The sequence below is a fragment of the Falco cherrug genome, chromosome 3, assembly GCF_023634085.1.
Source record: "Falco cherrug isolate bFalChe1 chromosome 3, bFalChe1.pri, whole genome shotgun sequence".
NCBI lineage: Eukaryota > Metazoa > Chordata > Aves > Falconiformes > Falconidae > Falco > Falco cherrug.
The window spans coordinates 105,948,111-105,974,140 of record NC_073699.1 but is presented as its reverse complement, the minus strand read 5'-3'; the positions used below and the strand labels follow the sequence as shown (position 1 = coordinate 105,974,140).

At 45.9% G+C, this 26,030-nt stretch overlaps 1 pseudogene; it reads left to right on the top strand.

Annotated features, from left to right (window-relative positions):
* The first annotated feature begins 22 nt into the window (after positions 1-22).
* LOC102053516 (45 kDa calcium-binding protein-like) lies at positions 23-25,228 on the top strand (annotated as a pseudogene).
* Positions 25,229-26,030: the final 802 nt, after the last annotated feature.

The window sequence follows — 26,030 nt, the reverse complement described above, 5'->3', positions numbered from 1 at the left end:
TTCCGGGAAATGTGTTGACCATATGCGTGTCCCGCACCGAGAGCTGCCCGAGCGCAGGGAGGCAGGCGCGGTGCCCGTTGTGCATCAGGGTTTCGGGGCAGCGGGGAAGGCCACCTCCCGCGGCTGCCGCGCTTGCGGGCTCGGCTGCTGCGCGGCGCGGCCCGAGGGGCAGCTTGGGTGCCGGTTTCGGGCGTTGATCCGCGGGCGTCGCGCCGGTGGCCGGGCCCTGGGAGCGGAGCGGCCGCACCCCGGGACCCGCCGCGCCGCCCGCTGCAGCGCTGTGAGTGCCGCGCCCCCGCGGCGCAGCGACAAACCGCCGCGCTCGCTGCTGCCGACCGGCGGCCGCGGTGCGGTACTGCAGGTGCCGCGCCTGCTCCCACCCTGCTCGCTGCTGCCGCCCGGCGAGTAACCGGCGCTGCCGCGGGTCGGCGCGTAACGGCGGGGGCCGGTCCCGGCGGGGGCGGGGGGGCTCCTCTTCGCTGTCCGCACGGGGGGGCGGCACGGGGGGGCTGCAGCCGCCGCTGCGGCAGAGCCCGGTGTGCGGGCGGCGAGCGGAGTGCGGGCGGCCCGGGGGCTCCGAGAGCCGAGGGAGGGGGGCGGCGGCGGGCGCCTCCCCAGAGCCCCCCTGAACCTGCCCCGGCCCCGCTCGCCCCGCGCAGCTGCCCCCCGCCCCAGCCCCTCCTCTGCAGCCGGGCCCGCAGCCCCCCCACCCCCGGCCCTGCCGTGACGGCTCAGCCGGGCCCGGTGCGCCGGGCGCTGCCTTGGCGCGGGTGCCGGTAGCCCCGGTGCGGGCAGGGAGCGGCGCCTGCGGAGCCCCCGCGGGCCGAGCTGCGCTGGCAGCGGCCGCTGCTGCTCTCCCGCCCCGGGGCCGTGCCAAGGCCGCCGCTGCCGGTCCCTGCCCTGGGCTCGCCCGGGCGGCCCCTACCCGGCCTCGCTCCCCCCGCGACGTGGGGCGGGCGCTGCCCGGTGTGGGCAGGGGCTGTGCTGGGCCGGCCAGTGCTGCAGCGATTGCTGCCCTTCCCTCTGCACCTCTGCCCTTCTCTCTGCACCTCTGCGCATCCCTCTGCACCTCTGCGCATCCCTCTGCACCTCTGCCCTTCCCTCTGCACCTCTGCACTTCCCTCTGCACCTCTGCGCTTCCCTGTGCACCTCTGCGCATCCCTCTGCACCTCTGCCCTTCCCTCTGCACCTCTGCGCTTCCCTGTGCACCTCTGCGCATCCCTCTGCACCTCTGCCCTTCCCTCTGCACCTCTGCCCTTCCCTCTGCACCTCTGCACTTCCCTCTGCACCTCTGCGCTTCCCTGTGCACCTCTGCGCATCCCTCTGCACCTCTGCCCTTCCCTCTGCACCTCTGCCCTTCCCTCTGCACCTCTGCGCATCCCTCTGCACCTCTGCCCTTCCCTCTGCACCTCTGCGCATCCCTCTGCACCTCTGCGCATCCCTCTGCACCTCTGCCCTTCCCTCTGCACCTCTGCCCTTCCCTCTGCACCTCTGCGCATCCCTCTGCACCTCTGCGCATCCCTCTGCACCTCTGCCCTTCCCTCTGCACCTCTGCACTTCCCTCTGCACCTCTGCGCTTCCCTGTGCACCTCTGCGCATCCCTCTGCACCTCTGCCCTTCCCTCTGCACCTCTGCGCTTCCCTGTGCACCTCTGCGCATCCCTCTGCACCTCTGCCCTTCCCTCTGCACCTCTGCCCTTCCCTCTGCACCTCTGCGCTTCCCTGTGCACCTCTGCGCATCCCTCTGCACCTCTGCCCTTCCCTCTGCACCTCTGCCCTTCCCTCTGCACCTCTGCGCATCCCTCTGCACCTCTGCCCTTCCCTCTGCACCTCTGCGCATCCCTCTGCACCTCTGCGCATCCCTCTGCACCTCTGCCCTTCCCTCTGCACCTCTGCCCTTCCCTGTGCACCTCTGCGCATCCCTCTGCACCTCTGCGCATCCCTGTGCACCTCTGCCCTTCCCTCTGCACCTCTGCACTTCCCTCTGCACCTCTGCGCATCCCTCTGCACCTCTGCACATCCCTGTGCACCTCTGCCCTTCTCTCTGCACCTCTGCCCTTCCCTGTGCACCTCTGTGCATCCCTGTGCACCTCTGCGCATCCCTGTGCACCTCTGCCCTTCCCTCTGCACCTCTGCACTTCCCTCTGCACCTCTGCGCATCCCTCTGCACCTCTGCGCATCCCTCTGCACCTCTGCCCTTCCCTGTGCACCTCTGCGCATCCCTCTGCACCTCTGCCCTTCCCTCTGCACCTCTGCGCATCCCTCTGCACCTCTGCCCTTCCCTCTGCACCTCTGCGCATTCCTCTGCACCTCTGCCCTTCCCTCTGCACCTCTGCACTTCCCTCTGCACCTCTGCGCATCCCTCTGCACCTCTGCGCTTCCCTCTGCACCTCTGCCCTTCCCTCTGCACCTCTGCGCATCCCTCTGCACCTCTGCCCTTCCCTCTGCACCTCTGCGCTTCCCTCTGCACCTCTGCGCATCCCTCTGCACCTCTGCACTTCCCTCTGCACCTCTGCGCATCCCTCTGCACCTCTGCCCTTCCCTCTGCACCTCTGCGCATCCCTCTGCACCTCTGCGCTTCCCTCTGCACCTCTGCCCTTCCCTCTGCACCTCTGCGCATCCCTCTGCACCTCTGCCCTTCCCTCTGCACCTCTGCCCTTCCCTCTGCACCTCTGCACTTCCCTCTGCACCTCTGCGCATCCCTCTGCACCTCTGCGCTTCCCTCTGCACCTCTGCCCTTCCCTCTGCACCTCTGCGCATCCCTCTGCACCTCTGCGCATCCCTCTGCACCTCTGCCCTTCCCTCTGCACCTCTGCGCTTCCCTCTGCACCTCTGCGCATCCCTCTGCACCTCTGCCCTTCCCTCTGCATCTCTGCGCATCCCTCTGCACCTCTGCGCATCCCTCTGCACCTCTGCCCTTCCCTCTGCACCTCTGCCCTTCCCTCTGCACCTCTGCACTTCCCTCTGCACCTCTGCCCTTCCCTCTGCACCTCTGCCCTTCCCTCTGCACCTCTGCGCTTCCCTGTGCACCTCTGCGCATCCCTCTGCACCTCTGCCCTTCCCTCTGCACCTCTGCCCTTCCCTCTGCACCTCTGCGCATCCCTCTGCACCTCTGCCCTTCCCTCTGCACCTCTGCGCATCCCTCTGCACCTCTGCGCATCCCTCTGCACCTCTGCCCTTCCCTCTGCACCTCTGCCCTTCCCTCTGCACCTCTGCGCATCCCTCTGCACCTCTGCGCATCCCTCTGCACCTCTGCCCTTCCCTCTGCACCTCTGCACTTCCCTCTGCACCTCTGCGCTTCCCTGTGCACCTCTGCGCATCCCTCTGCACCTCTGCCCTTCCCTCTGCACCTCTGCGCTTCCCTGTGCACCTCTGCGCATCCCTCTGCACCTCTGCCCTTCCCTCTGCACCTCTGCCCTTCCCTCTGCACCTCTGCGCTTCCCTGTGCACCTCTGCGCATCCCTCTGCACCTCTGCCCTTCCCTCTGCACCTCTGCCCTTCCCTCTGCACCTCTGCCCTTCCCTCTGCACCTCTGCGCATCCCTCTGCACCTCTGCGCATCCCTCTGCACCTCTGCGCATCCCTCTGCACCTCTGCCCTTCCCTCTGCACCTCTGCCCTTCCCTGTGCACCTCTGCGCATCCCTGTGCACCTCTGCGCATCCCTGTGCACCTCTGCCCTTCCCTCTGCACCTCTGCACTTCCCTCTGCACCTCTGCGCATCCCTCTGCACCTCTGCACATCCCTGTGCACCTCTGCCCTTCTCTCTGCACCTCTGCCCTTCCCTGTGCACCTCTGTGCATCCCTGTGCACCTCTGCGCATCCCTGTGCACCTCTGCCCTTCCCTCTGCACCTCTGCACTTCCCTCTGCACCTCTGCGCATCCCTCTGCACCTCTGCGCATCCCTCTGCACCTCTGCCCTTCCCTGTGCACCTCTGCGCATCCCTCTGCACCTCTGCCCTTCCCTCTGCACCTCTGCGCATCCCTCTGCACCTCTGCCCTTCCCTCTGCACCTCTGCGCATTCCTCTGCACCTCTGCCCTTCCCTCTGCACCTCTGCACTTCCCTCTGCACCTCTGCGCATCCCTCTGCACCTCTGCGCTTCCCTCTGCACCTCTGCCCTTCCCTCTGCACCTCTGCGCATCCCTCTGCACCTCTGCCCTTCCCTCTGCACCTCTGCGCTTCCCTCTGCACCTCTGCGCATCCCTCTGCACCTCTGCACTTCCCTCTGCACCTCTGCGCATCCCTCTGCACCTCTGCCCTTCCCTCTGCACCTCTGCGCATCCCTCTGCACCTCTGCGCTTCCCTCTGCACCTCTGCCCTTCCCTCTGCACCTCTGCGCATCCCTCTGCACCTCTGCGCATCCCTCTGCACCTCTGCCCTTCCCTCTGCACCTCTGCGCTTCCCTCTGCACCTCTGCGCATCCCTCTGCACCTCTGCCCTTCCCTCTGCATCTCTGCGCATCCCTCTGCACCTCTGCGCATCCCTCTGCACCTCTGCCCTTCCCTCTGCACCTCTGCCCTTCCCTCTGCACCTCTGCACTTCCCTCTGCACCTCTGCCCTTCCCTCTGCACCTCTGCCCTTCCCTCTGCACCTCTGCGCTTCCCTGTGCACCTCTGCGCATCCCTCTGCACCTCTGCCCTTCCCTCTGCACCTCTGCCCTTCCCTCTGCACCTCTGCGCATCCCTCTGCACCTCTGCCCTTCCCTCTGCACCTCTGCGCATCCCTCTGCACCTCTGCGCATCCCTCTGCACCTCTGCCCTTCCCTCTGCACCTCTGCCCTTCCCTCTGCACCTCTGCGCATCCCTCTGCACCTCTGCGCATCCCTCTGCACCTCTGCCCTTCCCTCTGCACCTCTGCACTTCCCTCTGCACCTCTGCGCTTCCCTGTGCACCTCTGCGCATCCCTCTGCACCTCTGCCCTTCCCTCTGCACCTCTGCGCTTCCCTGTGCACCTCTGCGCATCCCTCTGCACCTCTGCCCTTCCCTCTGCACCTCTGCCCTTCCCTCTGCACCTCTGCGCTTCCCTGTGCACCTCTGCGCATCCCTCTGCACCTCTGCCCTTCCCTCTGCACCTCTGCCCTTCCCTCTGCACCTCTGCCCTTCCCTCTGCACCTCTGCGCATCCCTCTGCACCTCTGCGCATCCCTCTGCACCTCTGCGCATCCCTCTGCACCTCTGCCCTTCCCTCTGCACCTCTGCGCTTCCCTGTGCACCTCTGCGCATCCCTCTGCACCTCTGCGCATCCCTGTGCACCTCTGCCCTTCCCTCTGCACCTCTGCACTTCCCTCTGCACCTCTGCGCATCCCTCTGCACCTCTGCACATCCCTGTGCACCTCTGCCCTTCTCTCTGCACCTCTGCCCTTCCCTGTGCACCTCTGTGCATCCCTGTGCACCTCTGCGCATCCCTGTGCACCTCTGCCCTTCCCTCTGCACCTCTGCACTTCCCTCTGCACCTCTGCGCATCCCTCTGCACCTCTGCGCATCCCTCTGCACCTCTGCCCTTCCCTGTGCACCTCTGCGCATCCCTCTGCACCTCTGCCCTTCCCTCTGCACCTCTGCGCATCCCTCTGCACCTCTGCCCTTCCCTCTGCACCTCTGCGCATTCCTCTGCACCTCTGCCCTTCCCTCTGCACCTCTGCACTTCCCTCTGCACCTCTGCGCATCCCTCTGCACCTCTGCGCTTCCCTCTGCACCTCTGCCCTTCCCTCTGCACCTCTGCGCATCCCTCTGCACCTCTGCCCTTCCCTCTGCACCTCTGCGCTTCCCTCTGCACCTCTGCGCATCCCTCTGCACCTCTGCACTTCCCTCTGCACCTCTGCGCATCCCTCTGCACCTCTGCCCTTCCCTCTGCACCTCTGCGCATCCCTCTGCACCTCTGCGCTTCCCTCTGCACCTCTGCCCTTCCCTCTGCACCTCTGCGCATCCCTCTGCACCTCTGCCCTTCCCTCTGCACCTCTGCCCTTCCCTCTGCACCTCTGCACTTCCCTCTGCACCTCTGCGCATCCCTCTGCACCTCTGCGCTTCCCTCTGCACCTCTGCCCTTCCCTCTGCACCTCTGCGCATCCCTCTGCACCTCTGCGCATCCCTCTGCACCTCTGCCCTTCCCTCTGCACCTCTGCGCTTCCCTCTGCACCTCTGCGCATCCCTCTGCACCTCTGCCCTTCCCTCTGCATCTCTGCGCATCCCTCTGCACCTCTGCGCATCCCTCTGCACCTCTGCGCATCCCTCTGCACCTCTGCCCTTCCCTCTGCACCTCTGCGCTTCCCTCTGCACCTCTGCCCTTCCCTCTGCACCTCTGCGCTTCCCTCTGCACCTCTGCGCATCCCTCTGCACCTCTGCCCTTCCCTCTGCACCTCTGCGCTTCCCTCTGCACCTCTGCGCATCCCTCTGCACCTCTGCGCTTCCCTCTGCACCTCTGCGCTTCCCTCTGCACCTCTGCCCTTCCCTCTGCACCTCTGCGCTTCCCTGGTGTTCTCTTCCTGTACGTGCCGCTTTCTGTCCCAGCCTTCTTTTCTCTCTCCTTCCTTTTCTTGCTCCCTCCAACCCTTTGTCTTGCTCACTGTCATTTCTTTCATTCTGTATCTCACTGCCCTGGCCTCTTTCGCGTTCATCTTTTATCCTTACTGACTCTTTCTGCTGCTCCCTGTACCTATTTATTGCTTCACCTCTGTCCCACCCTCTGTCCCTATTTTTTCTCTTGGCTCGCCTCCCTGTCATTCTCTCTGTTGCCCTTAGCGTCCTGCTCCCTGTCCCTCTCTTTTGCTGTATCCCACATTCTGGCTCCCTGTCCCTCACTGGTTTTCTACATCCCCCAGTCCTTCTAGTCCGTTTTTCTCTTCATCACTCTCTCTGTCTGCTCCCTATTCTTTAATTCCTGTGTCTCTCCCCTTTAGCTCAGAGTTTTTTGGGTGTTACTCAGCCTCTCTCTGTCCAGCCCACTCTCCCCTTTTCAAATTCCTCCCACTCTGCCCTGTGGCCCATCACTACTTTTTGGGTTTCTACATCTCTCAGCCTGGTTCCCCCTCCCTTCCTCCTCTCTGGCCTGTAGCCCATCACTGTTTTTTTCCCCCCACCTCTGCCTCTCTCTCTGTAGCTCCCTTTCCCTATTTTTCAGTGCCCCCTCTCTGCCCGCTGACGGCTGCATTGGGTTTACATGGCAGGGGTTTGTTAGCTGGGGTGGGGAGGGACAGGGGCCACAGGGGTGGCTTCTGTGAGGAGACACCAGGAGATGCTCCCATGTTGGACACAGCTGGTTCCAGCTCCCAGACAGATCTGCTGCTGGTTAAAGCTGAGCCCATCAGCAATGCTGCTGGCACCTCTGTGATGACAGGTTTAGGGAGGGGTAAAAAAAATGCTGCATAGGAGCTGTGACAGAGAAAATGTGAGTGTGAAACAGCCCTGCAGACACCAAGGTCAGTGAAGAAATGTCAGGTACCATGACTATGCAAGTACTCTAGTGTGTGTAATGTGTACTCTTGAGTAGCTTGGTGTGTGCGTTAGGAGGGAAGATCCCCTGTGCACCCGGCACTGCAATTAACCAACGTCTGCTTTCTAACTATCGTTTGGCGTGGAGGGTTTTCCTGGTTATGATTTTCAGTAACACAGCCACTGCTCCCACACAGAAGGTGCCAGGAAGGAATTCTGCCGCTGGCCTGCCCCTTCCCTTTGCAGCCATAGGACTGCTGCAACAAAACCAGGGCTAGGGGCTTTGTGAGCCAAGAAAAGAGCCCCCTCGCTTTTGCACTCTTAATGGAGCCTGACGCCCACGTTAAGACCATCCGGCTCTGCTCCCACAGGGCAGGCACCAGGCAGGAGCTGCGCTGCTGGCCCTTGGCAGCCACGGACCTGGCACAAGAGAGCTTGGGCTACCTGCTTCCTCAGCCGAGGGAACGGCCCTGGTGTGCTCTCAGCTTTGCTGGAGGCATCAAGAAGTTTTTCTAGGAAAAGAGATGGAAGAGTTTGAGGAAGATTCAGACCCCAGAAAAAAAAGGAAGAAGCTCATGGTCATCTTTTCAAAGTAAGCTACATACATTGCCAAGAACACTGCAGCCTCTTTCTCTGATCATCAGAGTAAAATTTGCAATTTTTTCTGTAATATTTAAAAATCGCCATGATGAGGGGAAGGTATCATACTACAAGTGCCGTGTTCATGTTAAGGAGGTTTGATCATACTCACGTAAGCCATCCTCAGGAGTCAGAAGTCATGTGCCGATAGTCACAACCAGTAATACAGGACTAATGCTGTGGTCTAGTAAAATTTATGACAAAATGTACTGTTTCTGTGTGAAAAAAGCCTATGTAACCTCTTCAGATATGGAAGTATTACTTTTTCCTGGTTTCCTGGCTCAATGAATAGTCAATTACACTTGCCTTTTAGAGCAAGGAATTGGTAAGGAAGGGCTGCCTTAGTGGTGGGATGCCCACGCAATCAATGAATTGGGAGGGTGGGAGTTTGTTCCAGCTCTGTTCTAGCAGTCATACGCTCTATGGCTTTGCTGTAAGTTTGGTTTCAATTGACGATCTAAGCTGCTTATTTATTGTTTGGTCTCATATTCCATATGGATCTTGTTTTTTGTTTCTGTTGTGACTTCTGCAAATAACCACAGAGGAAAGACACTGAAAAGACAGTAGTAAAGGCAGAAGGGAAGAAAAGGGATGAAAAGGGACAAACAATGGGATAAGATTGCGGTAAATGGACTAACAGTTGTTTTCTGTTCATAAAACTTTCTAGTAGATGTGAAGTGTCTAAAACTTGAGTGTTTCACATGAAATACATCCAGGTTACAAATAATTATGCCTCATTGCACATACCAAGAGTTCAGAACTTGACAGCTTGCTTCATTACGTTAGCACTTAGCAGTTAACAAAACATTTAGTTCCCCAGAATGTAGAAAAAGAAAAGAGAATGAGAGTGAAACATGAGAAAAGAAACATTAAACTTATATTTTGTAGCCTTTTTGAAAACTTAATCTAGCTCTACTCTTGGTGTAAAAATACTAATTTTACTTTTAGGCATTAAAGCACTTCTTGTGCTAGATAAGGTTTGTGTCAGCTAATGGACTGTCAGATGTTTGGAGTTCAGTGAACGTAATGGAAACGGCACTGATTTTGAGTTCCTACTTTCAGACGCTAGGTGGTAGAACTTGCTTTATTTGCATTTTTGCAATAGAAGATTAATTAGAACAGAAACTTACATTGGTGCTTTTAATGCTCGTGATGGTGTGGGAATGCTCATATACTTGAGATAAAATGAGAAGGCTTAACAGCTTTTTTTCTGCAACCTTTTCATTAGCAGGGAAGGAGTATCAATAGTAACATTGGATTTTTTTTTTTCTTTCTGGTGTTCTCCTGAGTAAAGGTTGCTAAAGCAAATAGGCAAGTGTGCCTTTTTCATTTAGCGTGGAATCCTTTATTAACTGTCTGCTGTTCAGACCACTCGTGTCATTGGTAGGATATATACAAGTATTAAGATGGTGCTTAGAAGGTTTCATGTTCATTGCTCTGTGCTTATTGGAAACATTCAGCTGTTGGTTAGTGAACTGTCATTCGCAAGCTGCAGGCTCTGTGCTGTTCTGCCTGTTTGTTATGAAAGCGATTGTCTTAGGAAACTTAAAGCAATTGGATTAAAGATCAGCTTCACTCAAAATTACATTCCACCTGATGATCAGATTAGGAATGTAGGACAGCATTCTGAGGGTTTTGTTTGCTTTCTAGACATACTCTTAAAGGCTGAGGGAAAAGAGAAATACTATGAACTTCTGTGAAAAGCTAGTAAGCCACAGGCTTCCAGATCCTTTGGAAATATTTTCTTTGAAGACAAAGAAAACACACAGTATGGTTTTGATTAATGAAAGCTGAGATTCTACAGCATGCCAGTATGGTATAAAGTAATCAATTCAAAGTATAAATTATTGTCTAATAGGATTACTGAAAATAAAGTTGAACCATGGAAGCAAAGCTCCCCAAACTATGTTTTTCTAAGCAAGCAACCTACATGTGACTGAAAGAACAAGTGGCATTTCACAATTTTGTATTTTAGTTTCTGAAGTCACTCTTTACTGGGAGGACAAGCCTTACTTGTCTACAGAAGTGGGTTTTTTATAAGTTAACCAGTACTTCAACCAAATTTGCCCTGTGGAACTGGGGCATGGTGCAAGAAATCCTAGGTTTATCTTTTTAGTCTTCATTCCTCGCCAAGAGTAAGTGTTCAGGTACCTTCAGGTCAGGAAAATCTGTGAGAGGGGCTTGCTTGACATCCTTCCTTCTTCTCATAATTGCCAGAAAACCCATTTTGCTATAGTATCCATTTAAATAGTTTAAATTAGCCTGGAATCTATAGATTTTCTATTCTTTTGCTGGGTGGTGTAGTTTAGCTTGTGTGGGTAGGTGTTCATGGGAGGGCAGGAGGAAGGATATTGAAAGCCATCAAGTGTGCTTGTGGTGACACTGATTTCGTTAAATCAGTGGCACTGGGTACTGGAATTCAGTTTGGTGAGCCTGGCTTCTAAGGGTCAGTTGTATTCTAAATTAAATTACATGTACGAACAAACCAAATAAATTAAAGTACAGAAGAATGTAATACGTGTGGGTTTCTCTCAGGGTGTTTTTGTGCTGGAGTTACCCCTGCGAGTTTGAAATCCTCCTAGCATCTGCATTTTCCTGATGTTTTCAGCTACTCAGCTGCAGCCCCAGTAGCCATTTAAAAATTAAAATTTTTGTGTTAGCTAAGTGCCTTACCTTGATAGTGTTCATCAGGTCATGGGTTTAAATACAGCTTCTGGTAACTACTGCCATGCACAGAGCTTTTTTGGTTTGTTTTTTCCTCCTTGTCATGAACCTACCCTTTCCCAAAGCAGAACCCGTTCGGAGTGCCACAGTGCTGTAAGGGTAGCGCGGGGCTCCACAGCTGTGACTGTGTCACACAGACGGGGTGGCTTTGGCCAGATCCGTGCTGGCTTTCTTAACATGGGGTTCATCTCATGGCCTAACGCAGTATTCACTTCTACTGCTGTGCGTTGCATCTGTGCTGGGAAGCTGCCGGTATGGACAGACCGTGTTGGACAGTAGCAGGTAGAATAAAGAACGTGGAGAGGCGACATTTTAAGCTTCCCCATTTTGATATCTTTGCTTTAGAATACAGACTTGTATTTTTCAGTGAAAGAACTGTTTATGCTGTATGCCATTGGAAGGTTTTAAGTAGTGTGTGGACCCTGATTTGTGTTTTTTTCCTAACCTGTACATTTAAATATACATCTAACAAATTTTGCATACCTCCTGCTATGTAGGGCTTTGCTTTGGTTTCTGTTATTAAAAAATATTTTCTGGATCTGCTTTTCATTGTTTGGGTGAAGCAGAAACCAACTCTAAAGTGATACGCATTAGGTGCTCGAGAAAATTATTATCTTTAGTCCTTTTAGGTAAGAACACTGCCTTCCTGCTCCCCCCAGGCCCTTGGGCAGTATTGCGGTGTTGTCATTTAGGAACCTGCAAACATGAATCTGAAAACCTGAATGGCCAATGTTTATTGATAATACTTTCAGAGGTGGCTCTTTTGAAAGCTGGCCACAAAAATCTGATTTGTAATGGCTTGTGGCTGAGAAACTGGGCTGAAGTGTTTAAAATCTGTTCTTCCAGGCTTGACATCTGTATTCAGTGCAGCCCTTACTACAGGCTTTTGTTAAGGAAAAATTTAGAATTATCCTACAGAGTAGCATGCTTGCTTGTTTCTTACTCAACAGTAGTATTAACATTTTGGCTGTGAATAGATAATGAAATATAGTTTAAATAGTTAGTGAAGTGTTAACGTTGAACTTAGACATTTTAAGGAGCTGTTATGTCTGATGCTGCCTGTTACTGAAATGTATTAATGCTAATGGTATTTATCACATTGCCTCAACTACTGTCTGGGCTGTGGTTTATCTATAATTTTTGTGGAATCAGACAAGTAATCAATATGGATCAATCAAAAAGGACTCTGTGGTCTATTTCTTAATTCAAATTTATGCTAATGGTAGTCCCTGCTTTTACAAAAACTTTCTTTGCTGTCAGCTTGGGTAGCAGTATGTCACATACCTAAAGTTTTACAAATTTGCGATGTCACTCTAGCAGCAAACTATGCTTCTTGTAGAAAAAGTGCAATCAAGCTTTTTGGTTTTTTTTTTTTGTTTGGGTTTTGATTTGGAGCTGGTATATCATGAAGTTTGAGAAATCATCACGAGATTTCTATACATAGTTTGCCAAGGAAGGTTTGAGCAAAGTTGTAATCGGGGATGATATTCTTCCTTGGATTCATCTTGTTTTCTTGAACTTAAATTCTTTTTAGGCAGTACTTTTCTTTGCTAGTTTTTTTAAGGAGTGCATTAGAATGTACCACTCTTTCCTAAGATCTTTTGAGTGTTCTGGCCTGTGTGCCTCAGAAAAGTGATTGCCCATCAGCATTTTCCATGAAAATCAGTTTTCCATGATTTACCAGTATTAAGTTGTTCAGCAACAAACAGGTAATTATCTAAGCTTGTTAGTGTTAGTGGGAATGTTTTCAAGCAGTCCATTCTGAACGAGATAGTTACCTCAGGAAGCATAGATAGTCCTTTGTTTTTATTGCCTTGGATGGTAACCTCACAGCAGGATCACATCTGATATTTCATGCGGTTGTAAATATTCCTCTCAAAACTAAGAGTGCTGTTTATGGACACCGAAGGGTTTCAGCTCATCTTGTACAGTGGATGCCTGCTAGTTCATGAGGATCTGAGTCATTGGAGGCTTCTTGTGCACTGTGGCAGCAGAACAAAGGGCTGCTTTCGTGCGTTAGAACACCAGTAAATGGGATTTGTTACCTTTCTCCCTAGTTACAATGTGATTTAAATGGAAAGTACAGCTTGGAAGAAGTAAGTTCAATGATAGCTTTGATCTAAGGAAACTAGAATGTTAAATGTTGAGAAGGCGCTTTGTTTTCCTGTCTCGTTTTTGGCAGTACCTATTCTGCATTGAAACCCACATTTGTTCACCTAGTAAGTGCAAGGTGGTGCAAGCAGAACGTGACCATTTTACTGGTCTTGCCTTTGGTGCTGAAAAGTTGCTAATACTGAGCTGGTGCATATAGATTTGGAGAGACATGATACAATAATACTGCATTTATTAATAGAGCTAAGTGTTGTAGAAGATTAGGTGCTAGAGTTGCTATTTGGCTTAAGCTTTTAACATTTAGTTGACATTTAAAGGCAAATCACATATCTAATAACTTGAGTTTCAATGATAACACCTCAGTACTGTTGAGACGGTGATACAAACTGATAAAAAAGCCAGAGTTAAGCTGGGTGGGTTTTTTTGTTGTGTTGTTTCTTTTTTCTTAGGTTCTTTTTTTTTTTTTAATTGAACAAGAGTGGTTTTGGTGTGCTCTGAATAACATCTTGCCTCCTGAAAGTTATGTCTTTTCAGTTTTAAATATTGTTATATCTTTCTAAAATAAATACTTAATGATATGCTCAATAAAAAACCTCTTAAAGTGGCACGTTACTGTTTTTGTATTTGTTCTTCAACTGTAACTTTTACATTAACTCCTTTTTAATGAAATAAGTGTTAATGAAATTGATGGTATGGCAGTGTATCTTGATACAATAAAGCAGTATTGGTAGTACATTAAGGAGAACAGTGAATTATCAGATTGGTTGTTTACTGATAATTTTAGTCAGTTAGAAAAAAGTTTAGTTCCCTAGCTCAGTAGCACTGAGTACGAGCATATCCTTTGACAAAGTGAACCTGTTAACTCAGAAACCTAATGGTAAGGAAACGTATGTGCAGAACTTCTAAATGTGTTCAGCATTAAAAACTGTCAGCTGCAATGTGTTACCAGAGATCAAGGTTTAATAAAGGAAATTTGGTTTGTTTGTTTTTTCCCAGTTACGAGTACTACAGCCAAAGTATTAAGTAGTTTGAAAGTCCTTGCACCAAAGTTATTCACATCATGTTTTCATTGTTTTTAATCGTCATAACTGTTGGGATGTGATCTAGGCAGACACAGGGAGGCAGCTCATCAGTAAACTTCAGAGATCTTGGGAAGATCAAGGTAAAAAGGACTTGAAAAGATAAATTGAGAGGGAGTTAATGGTTTGAGAGGATGTTAGAGAAGAAATTTTTCAAAGTAGTGAAAGTCTGCAGCAGCTGGCAGTTGACGACTCTGACCCAATCGGAAATGAGCCAGGATGCCATCAGCGAGCTGGCTGTGGTTTCCTCTGCTTAAAACAATTACTCAAAAACAATACCGAAATGGGTTAACTTACAGCAAAATGAAGCGTGGCTGGATTTTCACTGAGTAGTAACCTACATGTTGTAGTTACTTAAATTTAACTATGAAATAAGTAGGTGAATTGCTACTTGTTTACTCTGTAGTTCAAAGAATGTACAACATCTCAGAAAGGGTTATAAATATACTCTTTCCTGTAGCAACCTATGTTTGTAGAATAAAGTAATTCATTTAGAATGAAAAAATATACCACCTACCCCCCAGTCCTCAAATCTAAATCTTGTTTGCTCTTCATCCATAGGGTGGGTGTAAATAATGATAAAAAGATAGGTGCGAAAGAGATGTGGTGCTGGATCAGAGGAAAACTGTGGAAGAAAATGAAATGCACTTCCGAGCTGTGGGCCCTGATAGTGATGGTAAGACGAATGATTCCTCCATCTCCTGATGACATCTGAAGCCAGTTGCTAGTGGCCAGACCTACTGGCTGCTCTTCAGATGTGCTGTGACAAAATCTAAGTTCTTTTGGACTGCGTGTGATTGCAACTGATTTGATCCGTACAGAAGACAACAGAGTGAAGAAGTGAGGTGCTCCAGTCAGCACCCGAGTCCTATGTCAACCGCTGTGTTATTTCACTTGCGGTCATAGGAAATTATAACAAGTTAAGTGGCTCTGCTGGGGATGGGGTGAGGATGGTGACATAAACAGGTTGTTTTCACAAGGCCTGTCTGGTCTGAAGAAACACAAAAGTGAATCAGGTGATAGTTTTCATGTTGCCATTCATAAAGCTGAGTGTGATGGCCATGCAGCTGAACCAAAATGTTTTATCACAGACTGTTTTAAGTAATGAAACCAAAAGTTTGTCATTTAAGCATACTATGTCATGTCTGAGAAATGGTTCTTTCTTACAGGCCAGGTGCCACGGACCAAATACAAAATTAAATTTTTGGCAAGTAAGGGCTTTAATGAAAAAGTGATTGCAGAGAAGATCAGAAACAATGAAGAGCTGAAGACAGATGAAGAAAGTAAGTGCAGACTGTTGGTGTGTGTTGGGTTTTCTTTTACTTTCCTAAAACTTGAATGTCAAAACTGTACTTAAGATGAATGTTTTACTTATGCTTCTGCTTCTACAAAAATGTAGAATGTGTAAGGCATAAGACAGAAATACTAGAGTTCCTTCCGACTCACATCTGCCTTCCCAACACTCTCATTGTAAATATTAAACACTGAAAATCTTGGTTACTTATTTGTTACTCTTTGAATATTTTTCAGTTAAACAGTCTGCTAAAATTTGTCAGACCTGTGTTGTGCGTGGACCGTTGTATTGTTACTACGGGACCCAGGTCCCTTGTTGCTCCGAATGAAAGGAGCTGCTGCACCCCGAGCCTGGTCCTGGCACTGCGGAGGGGCTGTGTTTGGGTGGGCACGCGCTTGGGCACTGCGCTAGCAGCTGATAGCAGAAGGTTGCCTAAGAATTGTTTTATGTTTCATTTAAGTTCTCTAGAGAGAGATTGATCATTTCTTCCTTATTACTGTTGAAACTTTCATTTGAGTCTGGCTTGGTATAAACATGGGAACTCTTAACAGAGTAATCTCCCTGCTCCCCTCATCTAAAAGTATTTAAATTCACTGTTAGTAAAACACGAAGCCTTAGCCTTTCCTTGCAGGAATTAGTCATTTAAAAGTGGGTTGTGTTATATTTTCCATTTATCAAAAAGCAACTAAAATGCAAATGGGCCTTTGAATTTTATGGCAGGGAAAACACCTGTGTAGCGTGTTCTATGGCAGTGTGGTTAACTGCAGTTTACAGGAATGCTCATCAGATAAAAGATGTGCTGAATAAGGGAAATGTGTACAGAATCATTTTTCTACCTGGGTAACAAGCCTTGTTTGGGAAAGTCAGATTAGTTATCTACAGCTTCCTGAGGATGATAAGCAAAACTTAAAAATTTTTGTACTCTAGTGCAGTGTAAAAGTACCTTTTTTTGGCCTATATAATAAAAAATAAAGGAATGTGTGGATCTTAAGGCATGTTCTGAGTTTCGCGCAGAAGTGTGCTGTAGTTTGGATGCTGGGCCCCAACTAGGGGCACAACTTAACTTATGCAGATAACAACAGTTTCAACTGGTGACTGACAGCTGAGTTTCATTTAAGAAAAGTAGGCAAAGGGAGACTGACTTGTGACTTCGAACATTTGGGGTTGGCTACACTGGAAAACTGTAAGCAAGTGGTTTGATTATTCTGGGCTTAGTTATATCAAGGACACAAGTAAAACTTGCTGTTTAAAAACTGCCCTAAAATTCATATTAAGACTCTGAAGGATTTCTTTACTCTTCATAAAAAAACATTTATTGAAGACTTAAATCTTAAGTGCAGCTAGCAGTTAAAAAAAGTAGATGTAACTGTTGGGTTTTTTCCCCCACCTGTAACTCAGAAAGCAAAAGCATGCAAGAGCAATTCAAGGCAGTTTATTAAATTAAAAACAAAAAAAGTTTATCTGAAGACTTTAGTCTTTCAGAGTGTTTTTAAAACTTGTGAAAAGCCAATGGTTCAGATTTGTGTTAGTGTATTTTGCAGATAGCAGAGTGTGCTACACACAGTATTTTTTCCAGTGTGTCATTTAGAAAATGCCTACACCAGAAAAAGAATACTCTGTACAGGTATTTTTTTCCTGTTTGGTTATGTTCAGGACCGCTAGGTGCACAGCAGTCACGTTGTGTGTTGCAGGGTGGTTTTTTCTTCAGATCAGATGCATGGTTTTAGCGGAAACTCATGCGCAAATTATGATTCTCCATTGAGTTTAGGAAAAATTCAGCACTTTGAAAGTGCTTGTCTGCATGGTGTAAGATGAAGAAGTGGAAATGTGAAGTGATTTTGGTGCTGATGTATCTGTACACCTGTACTTGCGTTTTCTCCTTGCAGCAAAAATATTTCCCTTTACTGAATTATAGTGTTAACTAAAACATGTGCAGGGTTTAGGTCTGAAGTCAGAATGTTTTCTGATTTAGAATAGACAAGGAGTAATAAGTACTTGCATCCTTAAGTAACTGAAAACTAAATGTGTTTCTTGGTGCTTGACTTAGCATCTGTTCTTGATGTTTCCAAACTTCTTTTGAAGAGCTACACTCTTAAATCTCTCACAGTTCCAATGAATGACGTTTTTAGGCTGAAATACTGGATGATGCATCTTGAGTCTAAGGGTATAAGTTCTCTCTGAGTTGGTGATTCTTTTGAATTCTGAGCCTCTGACAGGGTGAAGGAAGAAGGGAGGAGCAGGGGCAGGGCAGGAGTCTCTTCATAGCTTTCCTAGTCCTCTATGGCTTTGCTTATACTGTCTTTTCAGTTAGATGCTTTGAAATGTATTGCTGATCACTGTAAAAATTAGGCTTTGATTTTTCTTTTTTATAATCTGTTTAATACAATTCTTAAGCTTAATTCATATGTAGTTTTGTGAAGGGTGAGGGTGCTGTCTGGAATTGTGGTGTGGCTCGAGAAGAAAACCTACATTCGAAATGGTGTGTAGTATGCATAACAACATTTTGTGGATCTCTGTACCATTTTGTTAATTCAGATCCTGTGAGCTTGAACATACCTAAAAAGAGTTCAAAACAATAGTACAGCTAGTTATGGTTCAGATAATGTTGTATTAAGAAATGGCAAGTCAAAATAAGAAAAGCTGAATGTTGTAACATTGGAGTAATAAAATATGCCCCTTTTGATCATGCTTGGAACCGCTGTATTGGCAAAGAATATTTTCTTACCTGTAGTAGATTTAATGAGTGCTGTGGAGTAGAATAAACCTATGTGATGATGTTAGCCAAAGCACTAGTGCAGAGTGCTTCACGGATCAGCAGCATCTTTCTAGGTGTAATGGTAGTTGTGTTACTTGGTCTTAGAAGAAAACACGCTAAATGTTAAAGGGTTTGTAGCTCTACAGTTATTATCTGGGTAGGAGAAGAATGGGTTGACATCTTCCGTTCTTGTAGATCTTAACCAGGTGTGTGATGTCACAATTGCAATACAAAGAGATAGTGAATCTGAAGTATATTTTAAATGTGAAGAATGTTTTGGCTCTTTCAATGCACAGGGATGGTGTGAAGTAGAAAACAAAGATGATTTTTTCAGAGGAAAGGTACTACTGGTATTCAGGCAGGCGAAAGATGTCTGTTGGCGGTGGGCTTCAAAACACGAAAATAAGAAAGGTGAACAACAAGTACTGAACAAAGCTGGATTATTCCTACCTTCCACCAGAACCAGCTAACAATGCTGGTAGGACAGCAGTGTTCACTTGATGTGTTGAAGTTTTGATACAGGTGTAGCTGAGTCTTTATTTTCATCTCCTAATTTCAGTTCAGTTGTTTGGTTAAAGGATCTTTCCTAGTGTTTCAGCGCACACTAGATGAAACTAATTGCACTTTGTTTTCTCTCAACACCCACTTTCCTTGAGAGTTGAACTGTAAAATAACTGTTTCATAGGTCATCCTTGTTTAAACAATTGAGTAACAGGGGAAAGTACATATTTTTAAGAACTCTAAACAGATTGAACATGATAGCTTAAATCTTTTTCTGAAATTTCTAGCACAGGAAGTTTCAGATAACCTGAGGGACTAGTGGTACCAAGCTGACAACCCACCTCCTGATCTGTTCTTGAACGAAGAATTCTTGCCCTTTTTTCATCCAGAACATAGTAGGGGAATGCTGAAGTTCATGGTGAAAGAAATCATCTGAGATTTGGGTATGCCATTTTAAAATGCATTTCTTGGGAGCTGTTTACTTGTAAACCATTTTATTGGGTAAACCTTACGTCATTATGCTGTCATGGTTCAATGTGAAATTTTGGCATATCTTATTTGCTCTGTTCTACGCATCTTTTAATGTGATGAGTAAGAAAAAGAAACTGTTAGAACAAATGCTGGCATCTCTATGGAATTGTCTGTGCATCTCAAAACTGAATTTAGTCTCTGGTTGTTAAAGAACAGCACAACATTACCTATTAGAAAGACATTCTCAGTACTTCATATGAAGAAGATCAGCTGACAGTAAAGTAGCACACTGAAGTGCTACTGCATTGTAGGGTTACTGTAGCAAAAGTAAAAAAGGTTTGATGAACAATAAAATACTATAAAATATATTGATGTGAATGTTCCATGAGGAGGGCATTAATTGCTTTGTACTTCCCCACTACAGCAGCCATGTAAGAATCATGTTATATAGTCATGAAATTGGAAATAAATGGTTGAGGTTTCTAAGAAAATATATTTTTTTTAATTCATGAGTATTGGCACACATCTTTCTTCTTCTATTGAGTCAATAGTGATGCATATTTAAAACTGCTAGAACACCTGTCTTAAAAAAAACCCAAACAAACCAAAAAACCCCCAACAAGCTACGACTTTGCTAGTTATTAGCTTAATAAATATGAAGAGTTTCCAGTGATACTTGAGTATGTGACGCACAGACAGACGACTCCAGTATGCAGTCTTTTATGAGAGTTAATTTACCTGAGCGCTAATGCAAGGGGAGACTGGATACAGATGTAAGAAAATTGCTGTTGCAGTAGATTGTTGAAAAAAATCAAACAACAATAAAATAATAAAAAAAAAGCCCAGCTTGCCACCTGGTGTGTCCTTCAGGTCCGGAAAAATACTTTTTTAGTATATTGATGAGTGTATATTTTTTAGCCTTCTAAAACATTGTGTGTATACCATAATACAGAGTTTTTTGCTAACAAAAGATACAAATGATAACTACTCTTCTCTGCTGGAGTCAGGATTGTGGACTGCTGAAACCAGGCAGACTGTACCAATGGCATCTCTGACTTGAAGGAATTTCTCATTTTTAATGGACATTAAGCAAATACTTTTCAGTTACTGTGTACTTCTGTTGTAGATCAAGATGGAGATAAGAAACTTACCCTTTCAGAGTTAATTTCATTACCTGTTGGTACTGCAGAGAACCAGCAAGCTCAAGATATTGATGATGACTGGGTAAAAGACAGAAGGATGGAATTTGACGAGGCCATTGGTGCTAACCATGATGGTGTTGTCACAATGGCAGAGTTGGAGGTAAGTCTTCCTCAGTTCTAGTGACTTTAAAACCAATAGCTAATTTTTCAATACAGGATTGAAACTGCTTTAGAGACTATGAAGTCCAAAAATATTTGAATTAACAGTACAGTGTGTGTCTACTTCACAGAACTTTGGGTTACAGTATTGCTTAATAGTGCTTGCAGATAGTGTCATCGTGCTTTTTGTTAAAGGGGGTTTCCTAGCATAACTGTTATTCACAGGTATGCTTTTAGGGTTTTCTGTCACACAGACACTTGTATGGATATGGAGTGCAAGAAAGCAAGTCACAGACTTCATTAGGTGCACTGGTTATTGGGAGAATGAGTCATACTTTCAGTTGCAAATGGAGTAACTGGCAACCTATATTCATTTTAAAAAAGAAAAACCAGCACAAATCAAACTCACTCGAAAAAACCAAACCACAACAAAAAAGCCAACAATCAACAAAACCTGGGCCCCAGTAGCCTAGAAAATAGCAGAGATCTCTTGTCTTTTAGTGTGTTTTTCTTTTTACAAAACCAAATTATTATTTTCAAATGTGGATTCTAGTTTGTGGCCTTTTAGACTTTGGTTTGCAGAAGAAAGGCTTTCTTCTAATAATTCTGTCTGCAGAAGAGTCTACCAAACACCATGAAATATTTCGCACCCTATAGTTGTGGCAGTGTCGTGGCCAGTGAGGAGGCTCGTGGCTCACTTTGGGCTTGTTTTTTTTCTTTCTGGATGTAAGAATGTACTTTGACAGTTATTATTGAATTAGCAGAATTCAAGCTGCAGCATAGGCAGTGTGAAAGGGGAACCTGTAAAACGTTGGCTTTTTCCCTGACGTAGGATGAATGTTAAATTTCCTAACCTCAGTATGCAAATACATGGGTATGAATGATGGTGTTAGTAGGGATAAACGGTTGTATTGTGACATAGACAATGTTAATAGCCTTTTTACTGAGAACTTTCCTTTAAAAATAGGTGCTTTATCTGTGAAGTCTTTGCATATGTATGCACACATAGATGCATGCATGTATATGTCACTTCTAGGAAGAAATTGAAGATAATCTTGAGTCTTCTACGGCATGAACTAAAGTGCACTGCTTGAAAACTTTTAAACTATTTTGAGTGAAGTGAAGGAGCAAACCCCTTTGTTTCTGAGACTTCTGACCTCTGTAACGTCTTCTTGGTCGTTGAAAATGGAACAAGAAAGTTCTGAATGGAACACGTTCTCAAAGATTATCTCCAGAAACCAGAAAACTCATGTCATACAGATCGGCAGTGGGCTGCTCCTGAATTTTGAATTGAGATTTCTTCACAAAAGACACCAGATTTGATAATGAGTTTAGTTTGCAACCAAAATGTAGACACTTGGCATAAGCCGAGAATCTGGATTTCTGTTAGAACAGCCAAGGAAGCAGTGAATAATAATAAAAAAAAATAAATAGGAGATAGATGTAAGCCTGTTAAAAAGACAGAAAAAGGTGTTAACACCTGACTTACTTTCACTTTGGGATGGCTTACGTTGGTCTTCTAATTGCTGAAGCTTACATAGAGCCAAGGTTCATAATTCTGATGTGTGGAAATGTGTGCTTAGTGATTGAAAATTTTTTTCTTACTTGTTTTAGGAATATATGGATCCTATGAATGAATACAATGCCCTGAATGAAGTGAAGCAAATGACAGCAGTAGCAGATGAAAATCAAAACTATCACTTAGAGCTGGAGGAGATCCTGAAATGTAGTGAATACTTTGCAAACAGCAGGCTTATGGACTATGTATGTAATGGTCATGAGGAGTTCTGATCCTGCTCACTTTTCCAGAGCTCTGAAGCACTTTCTTGGTTTCAATTAAAACAAAAGAAAAACAAAAGAAAAAAAAATCCAACCCCCAAACAGGAAGTTACTTTGCTGCTATCTGTGTTACATGCCTACAGCATGTTGTCCTAGACTTAAAAAAACCTTCTGTCCATACATAAGATCTACAGCTCTGTTGCCTTCAGTGTGAGTGGAAAAAAAAGGCCCATATTACATGGGGCAGGTACTGGACTACGTCAGCTCACCCTGGTTTGTATAGTTAATCCAGCTGAAGATTCAGCTGTTTTTGGCTAATCATATTTGGTGGATGCTTCACAAATATTTAACTCTTCTTGTAGCCCTCATAGCTGCTGATCTATGGAAATCACAAATAACACTGAAAGGTGTTGGCTTTTGTAAAGGGGATTGTAGGTCAAATATGTGTGTTCTGACCTCATGAGAATATCCATACACAGACCGGCTGGCTAATCTTCCAGTATTTTTCTCAATGCATCTCAACCTGCCTACATATTGTTGAGAATTTAATACGAGTTCTCCCTTCACCGCTGAATATCTTTAGGAGCTGTAGGAAGAACTTACTTCAAATGTTACAGAGAAGCTTCTGCATCTCCTTTAAAAAGCAAACTGGTTATAGTGTGACAGGTTTTTTGTTTGCAGTTGCACTGGGGACATGAGAGACTTGTGATTGCTTATGTCTCAAAAAATCAAATTTCCTTCTAAAATGAAACAATGGGGAAGGCTTCTTTGTGGACTTAAAGATGTTGGATAGAGCAATGGGATTCACCTAGGTGTATGATTAGCACTTAACTAAAATTCATTGTTAAAACTAGTATAATTACTTGCCTCTGGGCAAGTTAACAATGCTGATGAACTCATGCATGCTGAAGCTGGGGGAAATACAGGCTTTGCTTTTGAGCTGCTTTTGCCAGAGCAATGCACAGTCAGCACTTGGGAAGCCTTATAATCGGTTTGCTTTTGGGTAATCTTTGAAAGCATCTTGCAACACAAGGGTCATATCCGCTACTGTTTAAAATAGAAAATGTATTTTTACTCTGCTTCCATCTTTACTGTAAAAACCTCTCTTTCTGAACAGTCGCTTGAAAATCCAAGTGAGATGTTATATTTGATTAAATTTGTTCTCTTAATATAATGTAAAAATAAGTATTGCTACCTGTTTCTGTTTCAGTATTCCCTCTTTTTCTTTTTTTCTTTTTTTTTTTTTTTTTATTTTGGGTGTTAAATGGCCGTATCAGTCTTTTTATATACATATCTTTTCCAGTAAATATTTTTCTCCATGCTTTGGAAATGTTGCTGATTTTAGGTTTGTCAGTGAGTGGGAAAAAATTGAACTCTTCAGAGGACAGACAAATTAACACACGATTTTGAAAGAACTTTAAGAGAGGGATAAATTTAGTTGATAATCTTGTGTTTAAATGAGCTCAGAATGTCTGCCGTATTATTCAACCCCCACTCCCTTCCACCCCCATTCCAGCGCTCCACAGGTACTTGATTGCAAGGTAGTGAAATTTTAATATGGCTAGAGTCTGGAGATGTTAAAACCAAAATCCAGTGTATAAAACCATGGTGCTTGGGAGAAGTCCTAGGTATGATTGGTTTAGATTGATTGGCAAAAGGTCTAGGTTTTGCTTTGCTGTTGTTTTAACTAAGACTTCATAAGCACATAATGGCCTGCACTTCTAACTAGCACAAAATCGTACATGCAAACATACAGTTTTGCAGTGTGGTTGTTCCCGGTCTAGTTAAGACAAAATTTTTAGCAATATTAGTTCATAATCTTATAAATGTCCTGACTGCATTCTGGTATTACACTCCAGTTGTTTGCACAATTCAATTATTTAGATATAATTTGAGAGGACAAGTTCTAACTTGTCACACCTGATGCTCAGAAAGCAAGTGCTAGTTTGCAGAGGGGTTCTTGAGCAGCTGAAATATGATGATGAAATTTAGAAGTTTATCTGTCAGTAAAGGCAATGATTATGCATATGCGATCTTAGTTTAATCTTTTGATAATATGAGCATGGAATCTCTTGAAAAATACAAGGTTAGCAGTATCTAGCTAGTAACTGCAAAAATGTTAAAGTATGTACTGTTGCTGTCTTTGCCACACACCTGATAAATCTGAAACTTGAGGAACAACTGTGAAAAATTAATTTTTAAAGTATGCATGGAGTTATACATCTTAACATGTTTCATTTTTCTCTGCCAGAAATCAGGATCACATGTTAACTAAGAGCTGTAAGGATAAAGTGGACTGCATGGTGAGATTTGGAGGTACATGAGAATATTCCTGGTTTGGAATTTTAGAAGTACAAACTATCCATGTTTGTCCGTAGACTTGTTTATTTTTAATAATCCTTTAAGTATTTTATAGGTACTCAATCTTTCTCAGATTCTTTTAGGTTCTTTCCCATAGGTGAACCCTTACTTGCCTGTGATGTCTAAGGAATCTAGAGACTTTTTCTTTAAAGCCTTTCATCAAGCACAAGTTACAAGTTCCATATGAGGTTTTGCTGTTTGGTTGTTCTTCAAGTACACAGGCAATCTGCCTGCTGTTAATAGGTCTCGGTTTATGAGTGCTGCTGTCTCCTGGACATCATCTTTGTATCATCTGTTTCATCTTTGTAGAATTCAAAAGCTTGTATAGAGTATCATCTAGGATAAGGACCTATAGTCAAAAATGATACCTGTGTATGAAATAAAATCAGGACAGGTTCTTATTTCTGACCCGTAACATGGTTCAATTCACCACTCTGAAGCTCTCCTCTCTTACTACACCCAGAGTAGCTGCATGCAGGCTGTTTTCTGGGAGCAGCCTGCGGCACATGTGATCCTCATGGCAATGCCAAGCAGCGTTTTGGAGAGGTTAATTTGCATTGGTGAAAATCCAGCCAAGGAGTGTGCTAGATGTGAAATGTTTTGGCTAATTGTTGTGTTCTCTCCTTGTTTTGTTTACTTGCATAATATGGCCATGTAAAGGAATCTGGCAGTATCAAGCCAGGTAACGCTTAGGGGTGCCTTGAAGAAAAGTTGAATTCTGAAGATGGTATGTGGCTAACTGCTTTTATTAAATGAGCATTTAACTTGTATTAAAGTATCTTTAGCAAGAATATCAATGCTTCATCATCACTGCTCTTGTGGTTTGGGAGTTCTCAGTTCAAATGTATATAGCAGAATTTTAACCTTACCCGGTTTGTGAACACCATAGGAGTTTGCTTTTTCAGTTCTTGTTGAATAATAATTGATTTATTGAATAGATAAAGCCTGCTGCTGTTTGTGAAAAAGAATTGGGGAGAAAAATAAATCTGCTTAAATATTGCTCGAAGGAGTGACTGAATCATAAGGCGTAAAGCCACTTAAATGGCATGGAGCATGATACCGCAGTGGGAAGAGTCTTGGGTATTTCCCACATGCAAGTACCGAGTGTGAAGGTAGCTGAAGTCCAGCTGGTGTGGTTTACTTGCTCTGGCAGAGCCTTGCTCCCTTGTGGAAAGAATGTCTTTAAGGTATAACTTCCATTCCATAGTGGCTGTTTTCCAAAATGCTTGGAAAATAGGAGAAGTAGGAAAACAGTTACTGTTTTGCCTCGCTTTTGTGTCCTTTCCACTCTTAAGCAGTCTTACAGAACCTTAAGAAAAATGAAAAGCATCAGTTCTGGATAAAACACGCCATGATGTTGCTGTTCAGTCCTCCCGAAGAGTGCAGGCTAATTGGGATTCCACGTGTACTCCTGTTCCAGTCACATCTCCTTTGCCTTTAGGTGTGAACTGACTGTAGATCTGCTTTGTCTGGGAGGTCTGGCAATTTTTTTTAACCAACGTAAATAAAACATCTTTCGCTGTAGGATGTCTTGTTTACTTGGGCCTTTGCATAAGAGTTGCTCAAGTCTTTTAGAACTGGAAGACCTAAAAT